Source organism: Blennius ocellaris (assembly GCF_963422515.1).
Source record: "Blennius ocellaris genome assembly, chromosome: 8".
NCBI classification, from domain to species: Eukaryota; Metazoa; Chordata; class Actinopteri; order Blenniiformes; family Blenniidae; genus Blennius; species Blennius ocellaris.
Genome location: NC_137657.1, coordinates 25953434 through 25967988, shown reverse-complemented (window position 1 = coordinate 25967988; position 14555 = coordinate 25953434).

Below are 14555 nucleotides of genomic sequence, written 5' to 3'. Positions count from 1 at the left end.
TTGGTCAAATGCGTTGTAAAAAGTTAGACTTTGATTAAATGGTTAAAATAAGTGCATCAAGGTACATGATTTAATTTTACAAATAGAAAACATTTTAGGTTGAAACACTGTGGTAAATGGCAGATAATTCAGCTAATAAATTAATAATGATAAAAAGCTCATGGTGTTAATTCATTGGAAACATTTGAACAGAGCTTATTTCTTCCTTTGTTTTTTTTTTTTACCCTTTTCTTTAAGGTTTTCAACCTGTTATATCAAAAACTGGAAATAAACGTTTTAAAAACTGAGTTGGCCTCGCGTTGATGTACTTGAGCTCCGTCCACGTCCCGTCAAGCTGGGAAGCATCAAAAAGAAGAGTTAAGCTTGACGATGACAGTGTATTAGTGCAGGTAATATTTTACGATATTGTTAGAAATACTGAAACAGGAATTGGAAGTTTGCTAAATATTATTTATGTTATTTTTGTTTGTGACTTTTCAAGAGTCAGAATTGACAAAAAATAAAAAATAAACTATAAATCTTTCACATATATAATTGCATTTCACACTTTATATAAAAAAAAAAACTGTTCGAATAGCCTATAATGTTTTAATGGTTTTCTTAAAAAAGCTTTGATAATCCTGTTATCTCATCTGAAACACCACATAGTTACAATGTCCTGCAAAAACAACATGCATATATTTTTCTTTTTATCAGAAATCTGATTTGTTTCTTTTTTTTAACCATATGTATCCTTCTGCCCTATTGTTAAAAGTTAAATATCAACTCTGATCACCAGTAGCTTTTATAAAATCTACAACTTATCATGAATAATCATCACAAACTCTAAACTGAAGATGCTTGTCGATGTAAACGCAGGCTAATGTGGCAGCAAACACTTATGCAAACCACCAGTCAACCGACTCCCCCACACTTCAGGGGAAAACCCCACTACCCCACACCCCTCCACCCCCACCGCGACTCCCTCACCCCGTTTTTCCCCATTAGCCCCTTGTTTGCTGTGACAGAGTGGGATTAATCACAGTGTAAAATGTTACACTTCTAAGCAGCTCCCTTCTTGAATTTAGTGACAAAACAGCCAAATTAAGCCTTTGCCCCCATGCAGCCTCGCACAGCCCCCAACCCCCTCCCCTCCCCTCCCTCATCCATCCATTCCCCCTCTTGTATGTTTGTAGCCTGGAGCGAGGATCGGCGCCTCATCGCAGACAGTCGGAGGAGGACGACGGGGTCAGCTTTGCCTGCAGGCACATCAGGGATGCCCCCCACCCCCCCTGCCTCCGTCAGAGCCACAGCCACCTCTGATTTCACATTTAAAGCAAAATGCAGCGGCACTAAGGCCTTGGCTCATGAGCTGACCAGGAAGTAACACAATAACATCAAACAAGCGAGGACAGACTCAACGTCCGGAGATGTAAAGGAGGTTATGTTGCAGTTAACCTGGGGTGGATATTTACAGCATTTTGCAAAGTGTTTACTGACACCAGATGATAAAACACCATTTAGTAGATTCCTTTACACATTTATGCTTGTGACCAAAACAATAATAGTATTCATTGCAATGTACTGCTCAACACTTTGAAGAATTACTGAATACAATATAGGCCTTTTTGGAACACACTAAAGATGAAAATACAGAAATTGGGCAAGTTGTTAAACATTTGGGTTATTTTTCACAACATCAGGTGGGTTTTTAAAACATATTCCATGTAATACATCCATCCACAGATCGCAATGGGCAACTTGGGCTCATCAGTTAACCTCACGTGCATGTGTTTGGACTGTGAAGGAAAACCTGCATGCACGCAAAGGCCCAGTCGGTATTTGAACCCACAACCTACTCACTGTGACGCAAGAACACTAACCACTGCATGACCATGGGGCCCTGCAAGCAATAACCAAATACATTAACCAAATGTGTCTCATTTAATGACAAAATCTGTCCAAGGGTGTCTCTTCACTCATGGTTTTGAAATGAGAAAAATCTGCCTTATCAGTCATGAGGTCAACCAGGCGAAGCTGAGACGTCCATCTTTTTTAATTCCACAATGTAATAACCTGCTTTCCTTGACTTAGTTTAAAATGTTCAACACTCCAAGAGAAGGCAACTTCAGTCAGTGAAAGCTGGATTCAGGTCTTTAGTTAGTCACTTCTGATAAGGGCATGGGTTAGGGTTCGGCTTGCTTATTGTGATTGCGATGATGCTATATTTGTGGAAACGATGTGTGTTGGCTCTCTCATTGCATGACTGGACTCTGTGTGAAGAGCTACGTTTACATGGGTTTCTCAAGAGTTTGTGATTTGGGTGTTAGTTTTTTCATGTGGTGGTTATTGAGCAGGATTTTTGTTTTATTCAAGCTGGAAACCGTCACATCTGGCAACCCAAAGCACCAGAACACCAGAGCAGGTGAGTCACTGGATCGATGCAACTTCTTGTTTTTGGACACATACTTTTCCTGTTTGTTTTTTTTTTGTCTTTCTTTTTTAAATGGAGCAAGAAGTGATGAAGGCTTCAATTTGGATTGAGAATACGTCAGTCAGGTCACATCATATTTAGTTGTTGTTCTGAGTTTAACGGCCTCACCAGACCCAGACAAACGGCAACACCAGGCCTGAAACTGTCATTTATGTATGTGTATGTGTATGTGTGTGTTCACTGTATTTGTTGTAAACTTGAGGTAATGTGATCTTTTAATGTGCCAATTTAAACTTACAGCTACTGTATTTCATTTCATTACCCCATCAAAAAATTTAGTTTTGCAAATGTCAAAACTAAAGAGAAGTCCATTTTCATTATTTGTACTACATGATATTTGGATGAACCCTGTACTATCTTCCATACTATCTTGTTTCCCAGACCATTTCTCTACTCTGTTTTGTTTTTTTTGTTTTTTATTTGGGGTTTTTCAACCTTTTTCCTGGAGATTCCCTGCAGATTTTAGTTCTCTGTGCTGTAACACACCTCACTGCAATGACTGGGTTTCTTGTTGGGCTTTCTTCTGCAATTGGTAGCGAAACTACACAAAGACATGAGATACGTTATGGTATATTGAAGCTGAGACACATACGATTGTTGGGCAGACAATTAGCTTTTATCTGGAAATGTTGTTGTGCAAACAGTCATTTATTTGACTTCAGTCACTTAGCTGCTGATTTCACTTTAAGTTCCAGGAGGATACATGGTTTTGTTTTGTCCAAATCTATTAGTAGCCTGTGACATGCATCAATCAGAGACATCATTATAACCACCTGTCTAATTCAGTGTGGGTCCCCCCTCCTGCTGGCTAAACGCTGCTGGACTGTCGAGGCAGAGAATCTATCAGTCCTCTGAAGGTGTGCTGTGGTATCTGGCACTAAGATGCCAGCAGCAGATGTTTTACGTCTTGGGAGTGGGGAAGTTATGGCCGCCATGGACCAGACACGTCTGCCCAAAAACATCCCAGAGATGTTCCGCTACTCTGGAATCAAAAGAATATGGATGTCTGCCAGACTTTACCGTTTCTATGAAAGTATGTACATGGTCTGTAATGATGCTTGTTCACTTGTTGTTTTCCACTGGACCTGTTTTGAGAGCTACTGACCACCAGTGTTGGAGACGTTGTGCTGCTGTCCTCTCGCCATCAAACTGGCAGTTTGAATACTTAACACTGTCAATCCAGGCCAATTTTCTTTTTTTTTTCTTTTTTTAAATAAATGTAGCCAGATTGCTACTTAGCAAGGCAGTGAGATGGATGATATCCACATTTTAAAGTTCTGCTTCTTGCTCATCTGCCTGTCTGACACGGGGAAAGAGTCAAAAGATACAAGGATATCATGGGTACTTCGTGATTATGTGTCGCCGAGCAAATCAGACATGCAGGCCTTGACTCGGAGCTCTCGGAGTGGTTCTCCTGGCACGTTCCTCGTCGCCTCAAGAAATCCGTCGAATGAACCAAACAAATTAAATGTGAGCAAGTTGTATTGTCGCACTGCAAGTTGGTAAAGCAATTATCAGGCAGAGCTCGTGCTTCCGAGTGCCTCCTTATAAAGTGAAACATGTTGCAAGAAACAAACATAATGTAAAAGTGTTTCGAGGGAGACTTCGGGATATTGTTAGAATCCCATTTGGGCCGTGTTGGAGAAAGATTTATTCAAGCAGCAATGATATTGTACAGTTCATCAAATCAGACGGTGATCATCATGTGGTGTTTTCCATTGTTTTCAAAGTCCCTGGTATAGAGAGTAGGAGAAGGGCATATCTATATGACTTTGGTCCTTAATGAGGCCTGTTCAGGCTTTTTAAAAAACGGAGACAAGGTCCTTATCAGACGCTCCCTCCCCGGGGATTGTCACCCTTTGCGGAGTACGTTTCCACGTAAGAGAGATTTCCCTGACACAAAGGCATCTCTCGTCTATCTGCAAAGCTTCTTGAAGTGTTTATCCACCAGAACTGACAGAGAGCTGACTTTAATTAGCACCATCTCCCTTTTTACCCACCCCCACCGTCTCCCACCGCCTCGACTCTCCACCCCGCCCGCCTCCCCAACTCTCGTCAGATTGCATAACTTGGAACTGAACCGTATATTAGGTTTTATTCACTGATGTTTTTGAAGGACCAGTTCATAGAGAGGAGGAGAGCGAGTCGGCCGCGCTCCTCATTTATGGCACATAATTAAAACTAAATGACAATTCCACTCTGCTATTTAATTAACCACTTTAGATAAAGCAAACACACATACAGTATGCTACAGAAACACACACGCACACACAAACTAACCAAATCCAGACAGCGCACACACTTGCACACAAAAACCCCTCGTTCAGAAGCAGGTCACACCCCCCAAGTCTTATTAAAGCCCATAATATTTCAATCTGGGGCTTTACTGACTTTGATAATATTCGAAAAGCGAAAGCCGCCCCTCCCCAGACGCTTTTTTTAGGGGTGGGGGGTGTAGGGGGGGTGTCAGTCAAGTTGACACCCTGTAAATACTCTTTCAAGCTCCCGTTTCAGCTATTCCCCCTCTGTCCAATCATTTGTGAGTTTTCTCAGTGTTAATGATGAAGGGTTTAATTCATCATAACAGTATTCGCACAACCTCTAATTAGCAGCAACACTCATACAACAATGCCAGCGTTATCTCCTCATGCAAATGAGCTCTCAGTCTGTTGCGTTTGCTAATTTTATGAAACGGCAGGGCGATAACTACGCAGGCTGTGCTAATCTTCCCCGCGTTTAACCCTGGTTTTCTTTTTAATCCGCCATCCATAACAAACAAACAACAAACAATAATCCTATTATCGGCTTGATGATTCCTCTTCTTTTGACTTTTTTTTTATTTCATTGGAATTTAATCTCAATTATGGGCAGAGAAAATCGTTGACAGACATGCACTTTTCTCTATACGTTCAGATTTTTGCTCCAGATGAGCTTACTGAGTTCATCAATGCAATCCCCCTGGCTGAGGCCTCGTGATAGCATCCATATAATATTATGTCACCAAGACTGAAAGCTTAATTATTTGCCATGTTGTGCCTTATAACACCAAAGAGCCTGGAGTATCCCGGATAAAATTCAATTAGTATCAGTCCGAGGTGTATTAAAAGGCGAGTACAGTCCACACATTTGTCGCTATTTTGACTGCTAATGTTTATGCATGTGATCGAGAACCAGACAGTGTGTGACTGTAGAGTGTGTGAGTGTGTGTGTGTGTGTATGGTAGTGGGTGGTAGAGGTCTGGCTTGTTATGACCCTGGGTTCACTAACCTTGTCCATATTGACAGCTCCTGCTATTTGGGGGCCATAACTGTGAGGGATCCCCGTGGTTAGATTAGTGAGAGATGAATGCTGGGCGTCGGTGTGTGAACATGTGAGTCTGTGTTTATGTGTGCGTGTGTGCCTTTGAGCCACTTTACCTGTTGTCGCCGTGGGAGAAAATAACTGAAACGGCCTCATTTGCTTCAGGAACACGGCAATAATGAAATCAACACCCTTGGTAGTTTATTGTCTAATTCAGTCACTCTTTGAAAACTTCAGTTAGACATGAAATCGTCACAAAGGTGCACGCTGCTTGAGATTGATTTTATTATAATGACTGCATAAATCAGCGGCGTGCGGGTGTATATGTGCATCAATCTCCTATTCCTGGCCTCACAGCCATTCTCAGGCTGCAGGTCATTTTTTACTGACCTCCATAAACATGACTGCTCTCCCACCGACCGCTGAAAAAGAACACATTGCATATTAAGTCTTTGTGGTGCGTCTGCCATCCTTGAGGCATCTGATCAGTCTGCACCTCAGAACCTTTCCCAAACATCCAGGCAGACTCGTGAAGAACAAGAAGGACAAGGTGTACCGCAGCAGATGGTATGGCCTCCAACAGAGCCCTGATGTCAACATTATCATATCGGTGCAGGTCTGAATTCACTGAGAGGCGCCATGTTTACAGATCAGCTATGGAAGAGTAATGATTTCAAAGAATACTTTGGACAACTGATGCTGGTGTAAAGGCAGATCTTCATCTGTCGTAGTAGGATAGTTAGATTAAACTGATATATTCAAGGGGGAATTCCTTTTTTTCTGCTTTGACAAATGTTATTTCTAGGGTTTGGCCATGTTACAGCACTCCGGGGAGCTCATGGGGGGTTCAAAGGTCATGCCCAGGGAGCAACAGTGGTGACCTGTCAGCTTTGGGATTTGAACCTGCGAACTCCTGATCCCAAGTCCGCTTCTCAAACCCACTGTTGCCATGTAAGGCGCTCCATACATGTGACAGGTAAAACTTTTCACGGGTGGAGTTTCCATGGTCCTACCAGGGTTCAACCAGGGTACAACCACTTCTTTCAATTATCAAACGGACATTCTTGTTGGGTTAATCTACAATAGGTAGTTGGTGTAAATGTGTTACTGGTTTTTGGCTCCACTTTTTCATGTGTTGAAATGTCCTTGATTAAGATACGAAATCCTGAATTGCTCTTGAGCGAGCATGCTGCCAGGCCGACTTGACCATTGATCTGTGAGAGTGTGTGTTGTGCGTGTGTGTGTGAGAATTGGTGATTGTTTTTGAGTGTAAAACTGCCAAAAGGGATGAAAAGTGGTGTCCGTTTACAGATAGCCATGTGGAGGACGACAGCGGGAGTTAGATTCAGCTAACACCACCCTATTTAGAAGATAGTGGGATGAATCATTAGAACTTCCATTTTTGATTGCAGTTGTATCAATTCAGTGGTTCCATTCAAAGTATTGGGCAATAAACTTTATACTTTATACTCAACTGAGCAGATTACTTTTCTTTTAATAAAACCCTGCACGCAGAGACCAGCACTGCATGCTCGGTGAATTCCAAAAGCAACACACTCTCAAGACACTCCGGTAACTGGAACATTACGTGTCAACCCGTCATCTCCAATCAAGAAGACTTTTTAAGTGGGCGGAGAGCCACTCCGATAGCGTTGGCGCGAACCGGTGTCCACCGCCTCATCCTAAACATCTTTCTGTTTATCTCTTTGTTGCCTGGAAACCCGGCTCTGAAAACACAGTGAATCAAAAGAGATGAACTTGTATGACATTGTCCACGGAGATATTTTGGATGAAATTACCACTGAGGCTCACGAGGGACTTCATCAGCATCGGTCCAAAGTGAAAGTCCACTGACGGAGTGCCTGCACGCTTGGAGGACGTGAAGATGAGATGCAGTTTGTTTTTTTTGAGCCAGAGTGATACGGTGCCTCCTTGCTTTTCATTCAGGTTGATTGGATCTGTGTTTGCATAATATTTTCTTCTCTGATTGTAATTTGTGTCAGATTCTCGAAAAAAACAAAGAACAAAGAATTTGCAGAGCACAGGTCTCTAAAGTCATTGCTTCGACCAGATTTACGCAACATTTCAAGTGAAAATGCATATTTTTATTTCAGGAGAGTTTCATGTTTCCACTGCAACATTTCGAAAACAATATTTCTTTACACAAAAAACAGCAGAGATGCTGAAAATTATGTAGTTTTCATGTAGGGCCACTAGTGGGCACTATTAGTGTTTTAATAATGAAACCACACACACATGCATGCAGAGAACAATACGCTATAAAACATTAACAATAGGAGTACACACACATTCGTATGGACAGACGATGGAGTTGGAGTTCTCAACTATAAAACTAACAAGTCCCAGGAAAATACAAATTGGCAGTCATGACACTCTGGAGGCGGCCATATTTGTTATTGTCCACCTACTTGCACATGTGAAGAAGAACTATTGACTATGGCCGTGTATCAGAAGAGTTGTGTTTCCATTTTGAGTTGGAGTGTTTTCAAAAAAAGTTCTATATTGGGAACTGTTTTCAAAAAGTTGCATTTTCAGTACCTTCAAAAACAAAACACACAAAGTTTTCAGTTATCACTTGAAAACATTGTTGTGGAGCCTTTATAGTTTGTTATAATGTGGCATTTGCTCTCTTACTGATGTCACATCCATTTTTTTTTATTACTTGTCATTGTGCTTTCCTTTTACAGTTATTTTGGATGTATTGGTATTTGTAGAGTTAAATTTGAATTACGATGTTTGATGACAGTTATTCTATGGAATTTTCTTCAGCTAAAGTTTAAAGGTATTTCTACATCATACCTTTTAATAGCAGTTCCCAAAATAAATGAATCATTAAATATTTCAAAGAGGTTTTGTTTTGTTCTTTCCAATACGTTTAAAAAAAAAAAAAAAAGCAAAACAGTGATATAATGTAATACTAATATGCAATATGGTTCTAATTTGCAAAAACCACTGCATAGATCGATAGCTGAATTTTTCTTTGGAATTTCAGCCATCTTTTGCTTATTAACTATCTGTCCTAATCTTAGGAGCACGGCTTCAATCGACTTCCTGTCTTTCTTTTTTTCTTTTAAATTAATTCAGACATCTGGTTTGAGTTGTTGATGTATCTTAAAGATAAACTGTGGAACAAAAAGGCACTGGGTCACTGTTTGTGCCCCAAATTTTATACAGCACACAGTAATGTTTTCTTCTTAAAACATTAGAAGGCACCAGGATCTATTGAAACCCCGGTACCCACTTTTACTTTACCAGACTCTTTGGCAAATTGACAGCCCCAACGTGCACAATAAATAATCTAACATGGGTGGAAAAGTTGCATGCTAAATAAATGCTTCACACAGTCAGTGCAGTCAGTTGCCTGTGCACAGCATTTGTGTAACAAAGCAGTGACGTCAAACCAAATATCTGTCAATAAACATGCTTGCAGTCATTTATAACCTGTTGAGGTGTGGCCTTGACAACATGTCATAGCTGTGGTGTGTTTGCCTGACTGGGTCGGACTAGATGATTACAGGCCGTAGGGTGCTTGTGTCAGGGGTGAGATGTTAAAGAGGGGAAGGGGGGGTTGGAATTGATGTGGGACATTTAATGGATTGAGTTCATGTTGATGTGGCTTCAGTCGACGTCCTCCTTCCTCTCTCTCCGAGCCCACCAGGCATTCCCTTAAAGATGTAATGACATCTCATAATTAGCATAATGTGCCAACTTGTCTGCTGCTTTTAGCTGTCACACTGTATTTGTCTGAGCCCGGCCAATTACAGCAACGGCGCGGCGGTTGGGGGTTTGGGGGGGGGGGGGGTAGAGGCTCACGTGACGGGCCTCATCTCACTGGCTTTACTTGCAATTTAATTGTAATGCGTCATCAATAACACAGAAAGCTGACAATAGACTGGAAGCTTCCGCTTTTACACTAAGAGGTTGATTACAACCGGAGGTACACTGGTGGAACGTGTCACATTGTCTTTATCACCCACAGCACATGAACAGTAGCAGCCTGTGGATGTCCTGGAGACGTACAAGAACTTGGAGAGTCACTAAAGGCGTAGCGTTGAGTGTCTCCGTCTTCAGCCAGATGAATGAAGATGCTAGTCAAGCTGAATATTAGTGCTTCTGGAAAGGAACACGTATGTGAGAAGATGCAAAAACACAGAGATAAGCCACCAACATGACTAAGACAGGTTTTTATAAAAGTAAACTATCGTTTGTTTAAGGCTGTTGTTGCTGTGAGGGTTACTTGTGTTGTTGTCAAGCTAAGTTCAGGGTTAACAGTTTCGTAACAGCACCCGCTAGTGGCCCAACATACTAACTACATCATTTCAGCATTTCTGTATTCGCCTTGTAAACGGACATCGATTTCAAAATGTTGCCACGTAAACAGGAAACTTCTCTGAAACAAAAAATCATGAAAACAATGCGTCTTCAAACATTATCGTGTAAACGGGGCCACAAACTCAATTGTTGGCTTTTTTTTTTTTTTTTCACATATGACTGATAAGGAAATATATTTTATTCGATTCTAAGCTTAAAGAATAAAATGTAAAAAATGCTTTTTACATGCCACAAAACCATACTTTGTGCTTCATTTACATATTAGCTTACCATAATTTCCAGACTATAAGCCGCTTTTGTGTGGGACGCACGTACACAAAATTACAGTTTGTCTGAAGGTTAGTTAACTAACTTTATAGCGCAGATACATTTTTGCAAAATAAAAGACATGAAAATAAATACATGCAAATTATCAGATAAAATATCTAAATGTCACACAATTCATACAGCACTGATACAGTATTTTACAGTCTACAAGCCGCATCTGTCAAAGAAAAAAGTCACCATGAAGAGGAAAAAGCATAAGACGTATTTATTCTTCTTTGACTAGCTGTAACTTCACTTTGTTACTTAAATTTTTGCTGCCGTGCTTTCAGCCCAAGATTGGCCTACTCTACTGTCTTTATCACTAACAATTTCTCTTCTTTCAACAGTTTCTCTCTTTCTGCTGCATATTTTGTAAGCATTAGCTTTAATTCTGCTTTCTCGACAATGTGCTTGCATTGCCAATCAAATATGGAAGTTACATATGTATAAGTTGCTTTGTAATTTCATATAAGTTGCTTTGTAATTCGCATGACCAGCCAACTGGGTGAAAAAAAAGCAACTTGCAGTGCGTTAAATATGGTATATTGTATACCTAATTGTCTTCAGTTTAATTTGAGAGCATCATATCAGTGTTTTAAAATGTGACAAGAGACTGTAAATTAGATGCAAGTAAACTCCCGCTTTTACACTGTAAATTTGATAAGCTGGTGTCATTCATGCTGTTTTCTTTCCTGGAAAGGTGTCGTCATGTATTTACCACCCACAACCCCTGAAAATTCACTCCTTAACTGAACATAAAATGTTATGATCCAGAGAGGTTTCAGGAACTTGTTTATCACGTCATTCCGAGCGTTATTTGCGCAGATCATCAAAATTTAATACAACAAAATCCATCCATGAGTTTCCACCAGCAGAATCGGTTCTTCTCAAAGCTCTTTGCTCGTTGGAAAAGCGGCTGCTGAGTTAACTACTTGCAGCATTAGTCAAATATAGTATCTCTCCATGCTTCTTTCTATTTTCTCCCTTCTGTGCTGCCCACTCAGCCTTGTCATTTTGTTCTCAAGATTGAACATAATTTGATTTCATTAAAAAAAAAAAAAGAAGTTTCTGATAAGGGGGGGAAAAGAAGCTCTCAGAGCTATCAAGCTCATTAACAATCCGTTACGGAGCCAGTTGGTTAAGTGTCTACAAGTGGAATGTGAAAAACGGCTTCGTTTCTGACTCCCACTCTCCCAAGAGGCCGACATTCGCACACTGCCTCGGTTATTGGTCAGTGTTGCAAATGTTGATGTCGGGAGTTCATCACAGTCGTCCTGGATGTGTTGAGGAAGAAGATCTGCCTGCATTTCCTGGATCAAATTTGGTGCAAACCTTTTCTGTTTAAATTTTAATTTGACTGGTTTGATCAGGAAGAAAAGTCCTTTTTCATATCTCAACATGCAGTCGAAGTTTATTCATGCAGCGATAAGCAGGTTGGTATATCCAAACCAAGGATGAAAAATAGAGGTGTTGAAAAGGCGAACTGAGAGAGGGCATTCAAAATGAGTGAAATTGAAACTGAGGAGAAATCAAAACAAATCAAATCAATAACATATACAAATGATAAACAATGTGAAACTGATGATGAAACATAGATAAAATACAATTAACACCAATAGAATGTAAATGTTCAACGGGGTAGAAACATAGATGAGTAATATCTGAGCAATGAAAGAATGAATGAATGAATGAATGGATAGAAAAGTTGATCAAGTAGGTTTTAAACATCAGACACATGTTCTACCAGAGCATGAATGGAGTTCTTCTCTTAACCTAAAGTGACTGTTGTTGGGTCAGCGCTGTGAGTCGGTGTTTCTTAGCTCATGTTTCCAAGACAATGGTGCTCGGATCCACTGAAAACAAACCTTGTTGAAAATACTCCGACTCCGTGGAAACGAGGCCAAACGCAACTCGGACTGAACAGCTTCCAGTTGATTCCAGATTGATGTCGCAGAATAAACAAAAGCAGTTTATATATTGTTGAATGGATTGTTTAATTTCCTGTTTTTTTTTTTTCCAGTTAAGACAGTCGGGGACGAAAGCTAACGGTAGAGAACAGTGTCTCTGCCACATGTACCATGTCGAGTAGAAACCTCCTAATACACCGTTGTTGCTGTTGTTGTGATTGCTTGCTGAGTCTGCAAATTTCCCCACGAGGAAGTATTTATCTATCCATCTATTTATCTATCTAATACATGTGATATATTTTTAAAAAAAAGTGTTGTTAATGGCGCTTTGATAGTTTTGCATGAAATGTGTTTCGGCCTCAAGGTTCGTGAAGCAAACTTGTGTTTGGAGGTTCTCGGGTTCGAATCCCTGCCCCTGTCTTTGAGCAAGACCCTAATCATCCAGCTAGCATGAGTGTAGATTAATTTAACTAGAACAGGAATGTAAACAAACTAAAGAGAACCTGTTTTTTTTGCTGCTGAAAAAGTTGACCTGCTGCCCATGTCAATATGAAGTTGTCACTAGTAGACTGTTGTATGGATGAAAAGTGTGACCAGCCCACGCAATGCATCCAAATATAGTTTAAGTCCAATGAATAAATGCATCACATGGTTAAAGTCTCTCTGCGAAGCCACACATCAAAGCAAACAAAGTGCTTCTTTCTCCCCACCTCACATTGTGCTCTGTAATTGACTGCAGTCTCACTTTTATATAACTGCAATTTAATAGCACCTAATAAATCTGATTACCGTGATACATTCCATACCGTCTCGTTTATATGGAGAGACAAGCAGCTTGTCAAGGAGCTAAATAAACCCACATCCAAATTGTCGGAAGCCGGAGTCGCTCTATTCATCAGAGCCGTTTTTAATCCATCTCCATATGATTCCTGCCCTCTCCACTATACGTCCCAGTCTCTGCAGCCTTATATATAATGTATCTGACCAGAAAAGAAATGGAGGTGACAGAGTCAGTAGTTACTATGATCAAATATCATAGCTGGAGGCTAACTGGGCATCAGGGCCCACTGACAGACACAATCCACGGGGAATGAAGGGATAGAGAGAGAGGCAGAGGGAGAGCGAGCGAGGATGTCTGTAGTAGAAGGTAAAGGATGGCCGTGTGTCGGTATAAATCACCATTGCGGAGGCTAATCTCTCAGGGTCTCTGGCAGGATAAATACTTTGCTTATAGATCCAACACGCCTCAGTCTCCGCCACTCATTGGGCACGCTCAGTAGGCACAAGGCCTCCCTGGGCACGGTGCTGGCTTTCCCCCTTAAATCATCCCTCATTCTCATCTTTTTTCACTCCCTCCCTTCAACGCGGAGAGGCCGAGACGCCGGCCCAGTGACTGGAAGAGGAAAGAGAGAGATATTATTCTCATTTCTCTTTATTTCCTCCCTCCTCTCTTTCACTTCACCGCCGGAACAAGCAAGTCACTCTCAGCGAGGCTTTTAATCTCATATCTGATCTTAAAGTCTTATTCCTCTCTTCAAATGAGACGGTAATTTTGGATGAGATAATTCCCTTTGTTACTCCGGCAGTCTCACCTGTCACCGGTTTTCTTTTTCTATTTTCTTTTTTTTTTTTTTTCCCAGCTCTAAACACGCCACAATATCTTGAAACAAGCAGGGGAAATATGCAGATTACTGGAGTAGTTTAAAAAAAAAAAGAAGAGGTAAAACGAGAGATTCTCGCCTCTGTCGTGCACGATGACAGATTCTTTTCACTCGTTCCACGAGAAATGAAGACACTGACTTGTTAAAAGTGGTACACTGCAAAAGGTATCTATCATTCCGCCTGCCTTAACTTTCTCCACCACACGAGTGGCGACGGCGAAATAAAATTAGCTTCATTTCATTGTTTCCTCTGTGACAGGGAGCGCTTTTTTTTTTTTGTTGCTTTTTTCAAATCGGTTCACTCCGTTGTTGCAACCATCACATCTGCACTCTCATTTTGTAGGTTTTTCTGTATTTGCATGTCCCCTGCTTCACCCCTTTCATCACACTGATGCCGAGGTAAAGACACCCTCCTCCCTCCTTCGCACCCCCCCACACCGCCCCCCCTCGCTTGTTCCCCTTCTCTGGGTAATCTGGTCCTGTCTGTAACAGTGGAGTCGCTGCCTGATTGAAACAAACGGCCGCTGATTGCTGATCAGCCAGCTGTAAAGCCTG